The sequence below is a fragment of the Dicentrarchus labrax genome, unplaced genomic scaffold (assembly GCF_905237075.1).
Source record: "Dicentrarchus labrax unplaced genomic scaffold, dlabrax2021, whole genome shotgun sequence".
In the NCBI taxonomy this organism is placed as follows: domain Eukaryota; kingdom Metazoa; phylum Chordata; class Actinopteri; family Moronidae; genus Dicentrarchus; species Dicentrarchus labrax.
Window position 1 is genome coordinate 16082086 of NW_026136710.1, and position 15402 is coordinate 16097487.

General features: G+C 39.4%; 1 protein-coding gene across 5 annotated transcripts in view; it reads left to right on the forward strand.

Annotated features, from left to right (window-relative positions):
* The window catches only part of plppr1 (phospholipid phosphatase related 1), a 73510-nt gene that overhangs the window by 16843 nt on the left and 41265 nt on the right, over positions 1-15402 (forward strand). For 2 of the 5 annotated variants that reach the window (XM_051413418.1, XM_051413414.1), the window contains exon 1: positions 8411-8616. The exons of 1 other annotated variant lie outside the window; for it this stretch is intronic. The gene's annotated coding sequence lies outside the window, so the exon portion shown is untranslated. Of the gene's footprint in view, positions 1-8409; positions 8617-9286; positions 9397-15402 lie in introns of those variants that run through there. 2 more of the 5 variants (XM_051413419.1, XM_051413417.1) reach the window with 2 other exon arrangements.

Below are 15402 nucleotides of genomic sequence, written 5' to 3' on the forward strand. Positions count from 1 at the left end.
ATGTTATTGGAATTCCCCAGAATCACTTACCCCACCTTTATGGAACAGCTTGGATGCATGCAATATTTTTTTTAATGCAATGCAGAGACCTGTATTATCAAGGAAAACAGAAATATCGGATCGGTACTTGGTATCGGCAGATACTCAATATTAAATGACTGGGATTGACATCATAGGAAAAAAAACCTGACAAGGACATCACTAATTTTTACCTGTTTTTGTACAGATTAAACAAATAAGATGAAACATGTACCATGGTGCGCTTTAGAGAAGCTGGTAGTTTCATTAACTTTGGAAAGAGCCATGCTATCTGTTTCCCCCTGTTTCCAGCCCTTATGCTAAGCTAAGCTAACGATCTCCTGGCTCCAGCTTCATGTTGATCAGACAGATGTGAGAGTGGTATTGATCTTCATCTTCTTATCTAACCCTTGGCCGGAGAGCAAAACATTTTATTTCTCAAAATGTCGAACTGTTCCTTTAAGTGGAACGAAGAAGCTCAGCCCATACCATGGAGAACAGCCTGGAACCATATAGTGCATATATATGGTTCGGATATGAATGCTCTGTTTTGAGCTTTTAAGCTCTTGACCTGATTAGATGAATTATATAATATCATGTCTACAACATACTGCTTCTTTTTTCCCATCACTCTCAACTCCCCTCTTTTCTGTTGCCTTTCCCCCCATCTTGCCTTTTTTTAATTCCTTCTCATTTCCTCCTTCTCCTCTCTACTTCTTCATGCCCCATCTTTTCCTCTCTGGTCCTCTGCCCATCCAGTCTTCTTTTTCTCATCCCACTTCTCTCCTCCAGTCTCCTCTTTGCTCTCTTCATTCCTTGTACTTGCATTTCATCACTACTTTATTCGTCTCCATCTTCCTCTTCTCTCCTTTTTCCACTCCAACCCACCTTCTGTCTTATCACTGACATCTTTCCTCCTCCTCTCATGTTCTTCTGCATCCTCTCTCCTCTATCTCTGGTGCACATTGCTCTTTTCCATCTCCATTTCCTGCCCCATCCCTCCCCTTTCCTTACATCTTTCCTTTGTCGCCGGTTGTCCCTCCATTGAATGTGCTTTTCACTTCAAGGAGTTGAGCGTTCCCACCCTGGTATCAGTTTGTTGGTTGCCACGACAACCTCCTGTGCCAAGCTATTTATAGCAGCAGATCGGCAGGACTCCCACACAATACAGGCTGTGTGTTGAAACGTGTATTTTTTGGTTTTTTTTGTTTGTTTTTTACATTTATACCTGTGTGCAAACTTTCCTTTCAGATGATCCTAATGATTCAATCTCAGCTATAGCAATATACATAACAATGGATAATGAAATGAATCAATGAATGACACATGGATATTTTGATTGCATCTCCATTTAAGGCAAATTCAACTCTCTTCTAGATATACAATTTTGCTGCTTTTAGGCCACACATGGCAACTCTTTGTTGGAGGTATTTACTGACCATCAATACTGAGTTTAGCCACAGTGACTGTGCGCAAGTAGCACTTCAGCAAGTCCTGTCCTCTCAATGGATCGTTCAGATATATAGCCTTACCGGTGGCTAACTGTGCTAAGCTAGCTAAGATAATGCAACACATAAACAAGACAACTTTGGAGAAGCTAACCGTCTCGCTCCACATACAGCCCCTGCACCAAACTAACACATACTGCACCAGTCTATGTATGGTGTATAGCAAATAGACCAAATAAACCCTGCATCATATTGCAGTCCCTTAGTTATACATTTCATTTTTTTGCTTTTTGGAAAATTCAGTATTGTTTTTTGGTTTGACTTTTTTTCTTTGCTTCAGTGTAAATTATATGGTCTTAAAACTTAAAATGTTTAAAGGACCAATGTGTAGGATTAAGCGCCAGTAGTTGCAGATTGCAACTGAAACACAAAAAATGCAAACAGCACTATCTTGAGCTACTGTTTGGTGTCTGTTCGGGCTGCTGTAGAAACATGGCGGTTCAACATGGCGGCCCCATGGAAGGCGACCTGTGGCGTCTCTAGATATCAAAGGCTTATTCTAAGATAACAAAAACACGACAATGCTTATTTTCAGAAGATGAAAACATTGTTATGCAGTGAAACTTTGAGACCCCATTGTCTACAATTATGAATTAATCATAAAAACAGGAATTTCAGGAAATCAGAAGAATAGAAAATCAGGCTCTTTTACTGCCATGCTCTACTTAGCAAATGATTGATGTCCATCGAGTTGTATTTATCAAATGTTCTCTGATTAATGTCATGGGCACAGCAAGGTGCAAAGATTATTGTGTCAGTTTTGACCTTTTCCTTGTCCATCAGATCCCCAGTTAAAATTTGTGTCCATTTCCAAAAGTTATTTTGCACAGATCACAAACTGTCAGCAAATTGTCAATTTAAATTGTATTGTTATATTTATTTCTTAACACAGAGCATTAAAACCACCAAGAGAACAGATAAAACACATGGAAACAGTGGAACAATCTGAGGGGATATAAAACCTAACTTCATTTATACTTATATTTAAACAAGTGTGTTTACAGTTCAGTACTTTCTGTCATGTTAATAGCCTAAATAATAAAATGGAGGTAGGTCATTGTAAAGAGAAACTCTATTTTCTAACATTACTATAGGTCTTGACAATGGAAAAGGGAATCTCTGGGTAGCACTGGAAACAGACAGTAGTACATTTAAAACATCTCCATTGTCTGGTCTTCAGGCTGTGTGTATATGTGTATGTGTGTGCATATATGTGTGTGAATGGCTGTTTGCAAGTCTCTCCAGCAACATTGATCACAGCCAAGGCCGTTGCTTCGCGGCCAGCCTGTTACGTTACCATGGAAACGAGCCCACCACTTAGGAGCCGCCGAGAAACCAAACACCCTCCGATCAATAAACTTCTTGAATAATGGGGCCGTAGACACACACACAAAACACAGACACGCACTCACAGACACACACACACACACACACACACACACACACACACACACACACACACACACACACACACACACACACACACAGCAGCCTCAGGGCGACTCTGAAGCTCCATCAATAAGTAGATAGTTGCACAAATTCAGCCACTTATTCAGAGAGAGTACAGTGAGGAGAAATAGTGAGGAAGAGTCTTTTGAAACCCACTGAGACACTTAACTGAGAGCTGGAGAAAGGAGTCATGGCAGTTGGCAAACTGCTGAAGAGGGCGATCTGGAGTGTGACTATCACTCGTCTCAGAAAATGTACTGAAAAGAGCAGGGACTCTGGAACACAGAATATACACTGTGGACATCAGTAATATAAAGATTGCTTTCGTCTGCCATTAATAGGATTATGTGGCAGTAGTACGAAGAAGACACACCACTTTCACCGCTTTGTCACATGAATAGAGTCAGCTAATGGTTGGCTAAACCAGCTATTTAAAAGTTTTTTCCAAATGAAATCAAAACTAAATATGTATGTGGGTGTGGCAACAACTTTTAAAGGAGTTTGAAGTGACAGATACCCAATTAATATCCAAACATTGTCTGTTTAAATAAATGTGTGGTTCACAGTCAGCGTGTGGATATTATTTTTCATCGCTGCTGCTTTCCAATAGCATTGATGTGCATGTAATTACACTTGTCTCTTTCTTGCAGCAATCATTTCTAATTGTTTCTGCCCACCTGCCTCCACGTCCTCATTTCCACCTCAGTATTTCACTGTTTTCCACACAGTCCTCTCCTGGTTACTCACTTTTTTCTACATGTAAAATATTAATTATATTTTGAGAAGTTGTGCTCATTTCCTAATGTTGTGAGTCTGGGGAAGTCAGCAATGGCTGAGGAGCATGCACAAGAGCTGGGTCATGTAAACTTTAGATCAACCTAATAAATATTTCACTTAACACTCTGGCCTTAATTGATTTTGGTACATCATTATGCATCAATAGGTCCAGTTATTAATAAAACACAATGTTGGGATTGTGTGCGCCTCTAATCATCTCCTTACCAACATGCTTTATTATTCTTGCCATTATCATATGAAACACTACACTATACTGTTGAGTCTGTGTGAAGCTTCTTTGGCAGAATAGCAGCCGGCATACAGTACATCAGATGACAAGCGCACACACTATGTGATGCGGTGTAAGTTGATATTTCTCTGTGTGTGTATGTGTGTGTAGTCCCCAGGGCAAAGGTGCATATGGATCTACAACGGCGGCATCATAATCAAAAAGCTCATACTCACTACATACAGTGCTCAGTTTAATCTTTGATCCCTTTGTTTTGCATGTGTCAGATAAGACAGTTTAAGTAGATTTAAGGAAAAATGCAAGTGCACATGTTACTGTAAATTCAGCTGTAGTGTAAATGTTTCCAAAGGCAAGGATTCATGTTCTTAGTGCCAAATTATCTCCTTGCTGTCATCAGAATGTATCAGAGTTTTCCATTTCATTAAAGTCCTTTCAACTCTCAGCTGACAAAAGTTAAACCTAACCCAGTTTTTTTTTCTGCCCTAGCCTGCCTACTTCACGGTCTCACAAGTTCATATTCACTGAAATGCCCTTATGCATGCTACCATTATACTGAGCTGTTTGTGTACTTGCGGCTCAACTGTTTCTCTCTTGTCAACAAGCATGTTTTGTTTGTATGGATTAAGCGATTAAAACTAAAACACAGGAAGTCAGCCGTTTCTGAGAGCCTTGTGCATCTGGCATACTTGGGCCATAAATGCCTTAATTCACATTTTTCTCCCAGTCTTCTGAACTGGCAGGTTAACCTATGGTGGCTATCACTCACACTCTTTAAGATCTTACCACTATTTCCTAATTTAGAGTATTACTAAAAAAGCACCAACGTTTCACTATAAGCTTTATGTCACATGAATTGTATTGCAGATGGCTGTTTTCTATAAATCAGCATACAGGAACAACGCATTAATGTCAGTGAGTAAACAGTTTCTGCTGAGAGTGCCATCAAAATATTTATAAACACAAACAACTTGATGAATCTCTTTCCCACGGCCGACATTCCAGTGGGAGAACCTTGGGAACCAGAGCTTTCCAAAACACTTTTTTTCTCCCCCCTGATGAGACAGAGACATTAATAGAGTGAATCTTGCACTACTGACGGTTCACTACTACTGCTCCTTCTCTGCCACTAAACAGCGCTGACATGGGAAAGTTTATGGTGGAGAGATGCCTAACATTATAAAAAGAAGTGATCACATTGATGTTATAGAGAGTCAAAAAGGAACCTAGACAGAGGAAATAAATAGAGTATTACCTCTTTTGTTCACTCTAACTAAAAGGCAAAGTATGGTGTATAGGTCTTGGGTCTGTGCACAAGTATGTCTAATACCTGAGTAGATTATATCAGCTCTGTTCGCATGATGCATCATAATCATCATTTTAAAGTGAGATATGAAGTTTGAACTGTGATTATTTTGCTGTTTCAGCTGTGATTTCAAATGCTACTTATAAACTTCTCCTTCACTACATTTCACAGAGACATATTTTTACCACACTACATTTATTTCACAGCTAAAGACACTAGCTAAAAGTTTGAAGATTCAATTTTACATGTAAAACACAATCAGTATTAAAATGTGGTGTGTAATTACAGATTAAACTACCCTATTAACTACTAAGTATAAGAAGCAGTTAATATTACCACTACCCCAAACAAATGTGATAGAAAAATGCGTCAATAACAATAATCCATTAATATAAAGTATTATAACACACGTTTTCTGCATATTGAAAACTTTTCTCTTGATACTTAAATATATTTTGCTGTTATTACTTTTGTTACTTATACTATACTAATCCTACTTTTACTACTCCTTTCACCAGTGCTGCCAGTGTTCACTCTCTGTTGGGTCTGTTCATATAGACCACATTTTGGATCTAGTCCTATTAGCCTCAGATCTATTCTGACCAGATCTCAACATCCTGGATCAGAACTCTTAAAAAAAAAAAAGTTTGATGTTTAGGTCTGTTTTAGATTGGGCTCAAAATTGTACTGAAAAAAAGTATTGGAAGTTAGTGCTTTCTCTCATCCTTTTTCACATTCACACAGTTATACACAAACATACCTCAGCACTGATTTAAACATCCTTTGGTAGTTATTTAGATAAGATTTTGCCACGCCTTCCTATCCCCTGCCAATTGTCTCAGATAATTTGGGAATTTATATCCCGCAACCCTCCGGTTACAAGCCTGATAGTCTTCCTCTAGGCTACTACTGCCCCCGTTAAGATCCAGTACAACACCCTAAATATAGTACCAAATGTATCCACATCTTCAGACTACTTCAGCACTGTTGTTAATTATAACTTCTGCTGACTGCACATTTCTTGATTTTACAGTAACATCAGTTTTTCTGCTCAGTTTGGTAAATGTGACTGAGGGCCATGGATGAGAGACAAAGGGAGAAGTGAAAGAAAGAACTGGGCAGAAAAAGCAGAGAATTGGAAGAGGGGGAGCATGAGCGCAGAGTGTAATGTAGCGTGCTCCCTGAATCTAGATCACTGAACACACCAGTGTTTCTTCAGTAATTTCTTGTAGCAGAGATGGGGACCCTGGTTTCACTTCAATGTGTCTGTCCCAGTTTTGGCAGCAGTGCACTAACGGTGCTGATGCTACATCTAGCCGGGTCACAGGGGTCGGACCGTAGGTTTAGACGTTCCTTTGAGACAAGATATATTATGCAATAAGGTAGAGCAACAACTGGATGAAGAAAGGCAGGGAGACAGAGATGGCAGTTGGCTAGTTTCACTGTGAATGGATCTTAAATCCTTGAGTGTGTGAAGAATTTGTGTTAAAATGATCAAAATTATTAGTAGCTGAGGAACTTTTATGTGACATATATATATATATATATATATATATATATATATATATATATGCTGTAATCATGTGTTGTTTTGATTGAATTCATTCTCAGTGTCTTTGGATCAAATCTGTCCAACCTTACCACCAGACGGCACCAAAGTCAGACATATTCAAATCTTACACATAAAGGCTTTAAAGGTCCAGTGGGAAGCATCTATTGGCAGAAATGGAATATAATATTTAAAGGTATGTTTTTATTAGTGTATAATCAAATAAGAATCTTTGGGTTTTCGTTTTCCGTATAATTAATTAGTTGGCCAAACCCTGGCTCTAGTTAGGGGGTTTCACATTTTTCAGAAGTTTCATGACCACCATGGTTTTTAGAATCAGAATTAGGTTTATTATTATTATTTAAGTTTTTACACATACAAGGAATTTGTCTTTGAGCATTGGTGCATAAAATATAAAAATCACACAAAATAAAGTACTTTTTAAAATATAAATAAATAAAGATAAGGATTTTCCTTTGCACTTGGAGGGGAGACTGAAGTGAGGGAGTTGCAATCTGCAACTATACTAAACCCTACACACAGCTACTTTAAAATATTAAAACAGACTGGGGAAGTAGACAGTGACATACCATCTGTGATATTATAAATTGGTCAATGAAGCACTTCGAGCCTGGATTTTGGGTTAATAATAATAATTAATAATAACAAATAATTCAAATTTGGGCTCTGGAGGTGGAGAGTGGATGGAGCTGAGGTGGGAAGAGGAGCAGTGTGATGATAGTATGAGAAACCTGTCAATTAAAAACAGCAGAAAAACTTTAATAAATCTTAAAAACCTAAAAGAAAGTCCCTTTAATAAGCAAAGGTTGCAAAGGCTAGCTTTTAAGAACCAACCTTGTTTCCAAAATTGACACGTCTAGAAGATATTTTGGTATTTTTGTGTTTTTTTTTTACTATGTCAGTACAGTCTGAGTTATCTTGAACCAACACCTAGTGGATATTAGAGGAGCTGCATTTCAGTTTTTAACACTTGCTCTGGACAGATAGTCAGACAACAGCTATCTTTACCTATAGACCAATCATAAAACCAGCCGTTGCAATTTTTAGATTAACATCAGAATATTGCTTTCTGTGAATGTGCATTTTACATAATTGTATCTTTGGACTTGGCTACATTTAAAGGAGTATCGTGATTGTCTATTTATCTATCTGATTATTTCTACTGAGAAATTAACATTAAAACATTATTGGCAAATCAAATGACACATTTTAATACAATAATACAAAAATGAATTGATTCTGTAAAAAATGGTACCAGTATGAATCTTCAGACTCCCATATCAACATCAGAAACTACCCCAACAGCCAGCTGCCCAACTGAATAAGAAGCAGGGTTGGAAAGACATCATGCAGCCTTTCTGGGATAAGAAGAGGTAAAAACCAAGCTGGAGTGTTCCTATAGGACCTTGGGGGGTCTATGGAGCAGGCTGGCTTAGAATATGCCTGCTATAGACAGCCCTCTTGCCTGTATCACAGGGTCCCTACACAGAATTAAGTACGCTTCACTGGACCCGAGAGTACGCGTCTTGTCCCCGCCCCCCCGACAAGGCACAGCATCCATCCTCATGCGCTCACACGCTGCGTGATCCCCATCACAAACCGAGAGCGGCGGCGGCTCCGCTCAACCGATGGAGTAGTAGTACTAGTAGTAGTGGGAGTGCTTCCTTTTAGCCCCCTTTTTCTCCTCCTTTTTCTTTAATGGATTCGCCTTTTCTCTGGAATATTGCTTCATCCCGTCGCGGTAAGTGTGTTTGTGTGCGATGCCTGCAGATGCCGTTGTGGGGAGGGGAGAAGTAAGAGGAAACGGGACTGTGCAGCTATTGTCTGTTGCTGAGGCAAGTTCGGACCTTAATCAAGTCCCAACGCGTGAGCCTCGTTGGGTAAAACGAACCGGAGCCGGCGGTCCGGACGGGTTTGTGAATGGGACGGGGGTTTCACCGCCGATGTGAAAGGGGAATATAGTGTTTTTTAATGATCGCAAAGAATCGATATCGGTATTTAGACAGACACCTGTCTCTAGCAGCAACAGTGGCCGCCTTCCAGCGCGTATTTACGCCCCTACGGATGTAAATCCCTCGTCCCAGTCCCTGGTTTACTACAGCAGGCGGAAAAATCTGTGCAAATGTGTCGCCTTTCGTTGCCGAGCAAACGTGTCTCCAGTCCGGCAAGAAAAATTTGGCCCATCTCCCCGCCTCCCCCCCCACCCCCCTAACATCAGAGGGAGGATATTTCTCCTCAACCAGCCCCCCTAGACACGCACGGCGCAGTTGATGTGTTTCAGATCACTGAAAGGCTGAAATCCAGTGCTTATTAAGATGCCTTGATGAGCGGTTTAGTGTAACCTTGAAATTAATTCAGTGCAGCAGTGTCATCATCCTCTCCTGCTTCTCCTATCATCACATTCAAAGGGGGTGCTATGGGTGTGCAGCCTTGGCTTCAATGTGAGAACTGAATTGAGGAACCAAAACCTCATCTTCTGTTACGGAAAATCCAAAAATAATATCATATTTCTGATGTAAAGGTAGGGCTTCTTTGTGATAAATGTCTGGTTTCTGCTATCAAATCGGGTGGAAATGCATGAGGGATGTGTTTTGCTGTCAGCTTGAAGTTGCATATAAGGCTTTGAATGTGACAAAATGATACAGTTTTAAAAAATCCTATGTGAATAGCAAGAAAATGAAAATTATTTGCAAATTTACAGTTGAGAGGCGTTGCAGATGAGCTGAATTGCTCAGCAGACCGGTAACCAAATGGTTACTGGACCCTCATTGTAGCAGAAGTCAGGGTTGCACATATCAACTGTCTTAAAAAAAAGTGCTGCATATCTTTAATAACCCACTCTCTAATTGGTGGATAGTGTTTTCCCGTCTGCTTACATGCATTGCTTTCGCTGCTTTAGATTCAAACTGTGTGCACGTTGCACGTTTGTGTTGAATCCTCCTTGTGTCCTCCTTGGCAATCTTGAAAAAATGATAGTATCACCCACCTAGAGAGGCACATATTTCTGCTGGCTATTTGTAGCTGGAACCTACGAGTTTGTGCGTTTTGCTGTGTGTGTTTATATTTGACAGGTGTATTCATGCTCGTCCCTGTAGTATAGCAGGCAAATGGTATTATTCAGCAGACAGATGGCAGGTGGCTGGGCATCAGGTGAGCCTTTCCTTGGCTGTCAGCAGGGCCCACTGAATTCAAGATACCTCTTGGCACGCTCCCTTCTGCATACCGGCGCAAGTGTGCATTTAAACAGTGTTTGTGTGTTTGTGTGTCTGTGTGTTGTAGGTTTGAGTCTTAAGTGCTCGCTCGCTTAAATGAACATACAGGAGACTGCATCTGCATAAGGTCCTGTTCTGTACTGCTCACACACATTAGGCCCTGTTTTTCTGTAGTGTGCGTTTGTGTGCTTGCCCTTCCTTGAAAACCTATGTCACTTTTGACCAATCAGATGGCAAAACAGGCTGAGGTCACAATGACATCATCATGCCTGGCAATGATATACTGTAGTGATGTCCTCCTGTGAGCAGCATTATTAATCACGTCACATGTGGTCATCGTCACCTTTTCTTCAGATTTATCAATCGTTAATGTGATTATTATGTCACAACCCGACTTTGTGTTTTGAAAAATACAAAAGATTATTGTTAGTTTTAGTCCAGTTTTGTTTAAGAATGATTAAATACATTTTGATTTAGCGAGTGAAACTTCATGATTAGTCTAATATTGGATTATCCCAGAATGATGGATACATTTGGATATTTAGTTCTTTAAAATTGTGGTAAAACACTACAGCAGTCACAATCTCCATTTGCCTCTTCTTTGTTCCATTTCTCACTGTAATTCAAAATAGTTTCCATTTTTTATTGACTATTTGCTATATCTACACATTTTTTGTGCTATCTGTTTGGTTTAGGCTCTGCCACATGCAAGCCCATATTTTAGAATCGAGATTTCATAGCACAAATGCTTGCCTTATCATCCTAAATCTCCAAGTGAAGGACAACGAGGGGGTTGCTTGCGACAGAGTAGAGCGTCCCAAGAGATTTGTCAAAATGAAATTCAGCTCCTGCGTATGTATCCATCCTCGTATAGGGAGTGATAAATCAAAAACATATGAGTCAAATGCAACATGCCTCCTGAACAGCAGTGAGTGAGTACACAAGCATATATATAATTTCTGGCTATTCAGAGTAAAATGTTATTTTTTTTCTTGTTGCCTTTTGCAGCCACAAACACAAAGCTGGTACAGGGCAATTAACACGTGGAAATAAAAAATCATATTAGCGGAAAGGTGCTGTTCTGAAATGTGTTACAAACCAGAATAATTACAGGGAGACACCAGCAGGTGTCTTATGTTGTTACAAAAACCACCAGACGGACATAGTAGTGAGACTGCAGGAAAGGACTGACCTCTGAACTCTTGTCTGATATCTAACGCCTCCCATACTCCCACACTGGAGCCTCTCTATTGATCACATGCACACACGTATATACATACTCAGACTGCCACACACACACACACACAAACCCCTTCCATGGTCCACTGCTAGCAAGTATTTGATTACAACTAGATGTGTGGGGGCAGTGTTATAGGTGCAGAGGGGGTGTCCTGATTGGGCAATAGATCTGTCACGATGATGTCTCCCGGGAATGATCAGCCCTAAGGTGAGATAAGGCCTGCCTCTGGAGGTTGAGTGGCCCTCCCTTTATCTATGAGAAGGCTGATACATATAGGTGATATGGTGTCAGAGAGGAACAGGAAATTCTGGGGACACTGGCGGCTCCTCATGAAAATTTATACTTGGTTTGCCAGAAGCCAGACAATAGAGTAGCAGCTTATGTGGCTAAACATCTATATTTACAAGGATGCTTGATTAATATGAGGGAAAGAATGGTATGTTGTTGGCTCAAATACATAAGTACACCCAGTATTTGTAACATGCCAAAATGCAGCGCGGGCTTCTTAGCCCAGACTCGTGTATGTAATTAGTCGGAATGGGAGCTAATGGAGAAATACTTGAAGTTGCAGCCAAATATCCCTGCTGGCTGAGAGCCCCAGTTGTTTTTTTTAATTGACCATATTATGGAGGAATTTGAATTTGATAATTTACTTATTTGGGTATACATAGAAAACTGATTAGCACTTTCATTTAAAAATGCTTGTTTGGTAAAGACAAATAGGATTTGTTTGAGTCTTTATTACTAGTTTTCAAAGTACATGGTAATGTTTGTTTGTAATGATCTATGTTGTCCTACCGCACTAGCAGATGTTGCAACTTCAGAGTCAACTTGGAGCCACTGAGCTATTCTGGACACTTGGTGGGGATCACACAAACCTTTTCGGTACCAGGCATGGCTTTGTGACATCACATCTGTGACACCGTTTGGGCAGCTTGGTTAAGAGCATTTCAGAGGTGGAGCGTGTTGTCCGACTTTGTTGACATGTGTATTTTGTTCTTAAAAAGGACAAAGTAGTGTGTTTGCTTCCAAGATGAACTTCTCGTCATCTATGCTGCCAAATCTCCTCTGACCTGCCTCTATCTGGTTGACTTCTGGCCTGGTGCCACAATGTTGATGTAGTATGAAATTCGATCCGGAGTCTGCATGAGCTACTTTATTTTGAAAATTGACTGGATTCTCTATGCCGTTTCTGTGTCTGACTTCCTGCGGGTTGGATGTGGCTTCTGTCAAAAATAGACAAAGAGGGACAAAACTCATCAACAGTGTCCTACTACTAATGTGTGTAGAATTGTTGCAACATTAGTAGCCTAAGAAGCTCTGCATATCTTTACATGACACATTACAAAACCTAAAATACACAGATTATTCTAGCTCCTAGAAAATATTTTGGAATGTATTGGTTCTCGATTTGTACTTGAATTAAGTGATTGCAAGGATGATGAGAAGCTGTACTAGCATGATATTGTAGGATTATTGGGAAATCTCAGAAGGGAAAGATTTCCTTATCTCCAGCTGGATCAGGCGGATGGCGCTGTGATGGTTCTGGTGGTTTTTATTGGGCTGAAAAATAGCTGAACACTCTGAGATCAAGAGCTTGTTTGATCTAAATTTAGACTGAATTCTGGAGATGTTACAAGGCACCATGAGAAAAACTTGCACAGCATCATTTAGCATTCAACACACGAAGTGAACACACACACGTACACACACACACACACACACACACACACACACACACACACACACACAAACACACTTACAGAAGCCTTGGAGCACTCGACCAACTTATAAATTTACATTCATACATATGCAAATATACCTGAAGCATTTGCAGTTGTTTACTAATGGAATTTGTTGGGATGCAAAGCAATAACAACCATTCCTGTTGAATGAGCTTAACAACGACTAATCAATTTAAATATATAATTTAGAATTTAATTTAGGAGAAATACAATATTTTAAATGCAATTTAGCCCGAAGCCCCCTTATGAACAATCAATAAGTCAATAAAAGTAGGTAGACGGCAGCTCAAACCAAAATTAAACAGGAAAGTCACTGACTTCGTTGCGATCACACCGCACTGTGTTTATTCAATAGGAGAATATTTAGTGATAATGAAGTAGGTGTTGATGAAATGTAAGTGTTTTTTCATGTGCAGACCGAGATATGACATTGAGGCAAGAATTATCAAGGTTTTGGCAATGAGCTAAAATGAGCTTCAGAGACAAATACCACTTTGCTTAATCAGGAAATAAGACACAGGGTGAAACTCAGGCCAGCAGCTGATTCAAACCCTTGATATGTGGAAATAGAGACATGTGTTTGAAGACTTTAGAGACTGTGTCTGTGAGCATGTTGCTGGTTAGCATCATCTGAAGAAACAAGCTTAATATTGCCACAGCTCCATGTGCAGCTTCTTCTTCTCACGTACTGTAAAGTCTGTCTCTGGGGGACTGTGTCTTTTTTTTATCTTAGTTTGGGAAGTTTTGATTCTTTTCAAAAAGGATATTCCTGATCCTCTTTTACTGTCAACTTCATTCAGTTTGCGATCTCATCTTACTCGTCTTTGTGTTTGACATTCTTGTGTCTTCTACTGTATGTCGTTGGCAGGCTTTGTGCAGATTTTCCTGCTAAGCTTTCTGTCAGAAAAAAAGACAAAAAACTGATTCCGGTAGCTGTTCCTTACCATCAAGTGTTTGTATCAGAGCTAGTACAAATACAACACAATGTCATTTAGAATTTGGTAGAGCCTGGATTAGACAGTAACCGTAATTATGGTTAGCATTGTTTTCATTATTATCTGAAGAAAAAAAATCACTTTTATTAAAGACACACAGCAAGTTTCCATCATTCATGTTTTTATAAACACGTATCTCTGGAGAGCTTTAAAGGTCCAGTGTGTAACATTTAGGAAGATCTGTTGGCAGAAATGTTATATCAATATTCATAGGTATGTTTTTATTAGAGTATAATCACCTGAAAAAAAGAATTAAGAATTTAAGAAATAAGAAATTGATTAAAACTGATGCAGCAGAACCAGAGATATCATCTTTCTTATTGCACACATTCTTCTTCTTTGTGTTAACCTGGTGTCTACATTACCCACAATGCAATATGGACGCCAGCAGTTCAGTTGGAGATTTGGGTGTGTTTTGACTTAAACGGTCCCTTGTGGTTCCAACATAGTATTAAATGTATTGCATGGAATTATAAAAGTACAATACTAAATCAGTGTGTTTTTAAAAGCGATCTTTGGGCAGCAGCTCGTGAGATTTTTTTCTAATCTAGCTAGCTACGAGGACATGATCCCTCACCAGCTTCCCACACCCGAACACTGGCAAGTGTTTGTTGGAATGCGTGACCGATTTGAGGGCTTGAACCCGGTTCTGTGTTTGAATGAATGAGCTCTTTGCTTCGGCACCATCTGGGTGTCAATACAGTGAGTTAATGAGATTTGATTGCTAATGTTGACAAAGCTGTTGAATATCTTCAATGAGATAAAAAAAAAGGCTCAGTATCACTCCTGTGAAACTAAAATAAAATGTGGCTTGGGTTGTTCAAATCATATTTTCTGTAGAGTAATGAGTGTTTTTTTTTCAACAGCAGATCTCTTTTTAATTATGCACTTCTAACATTTCCTCGGCTCACTTTGTTTATTTAAACAATTTTATTGCAAAGGGGAATTGCACTGGTAATTGGTTATTTTGTAACTGACTAAATTAATGATGTTGGATATCTGTCATTAAACATAATGAATGAGCCCCGTCAGTTTTAATATCTAAGAAACAGAATGGGCCTTTTCAAAATACATATACTGTATGTTGAACCCTAAATATAACTTTCCATATGTGCAAATTGTAGGTGTGATTTGTGTAGGCACCAAGAACTGTGTCTGCCAGTATAAAGAAAAACTGTTTATAAAGACTTTGTCTACAACTCCTGCTTGAAATGACAAGCAGCATGTCCCACAAGATGTAGCAAAATGTCTTCTCCCCCAAATGAACAACCTTCTTAAAAATAATTTAAACCTTACTTTTTCTTGTTTTCCTCCTGTTTGTGTTTCCCATGTCTT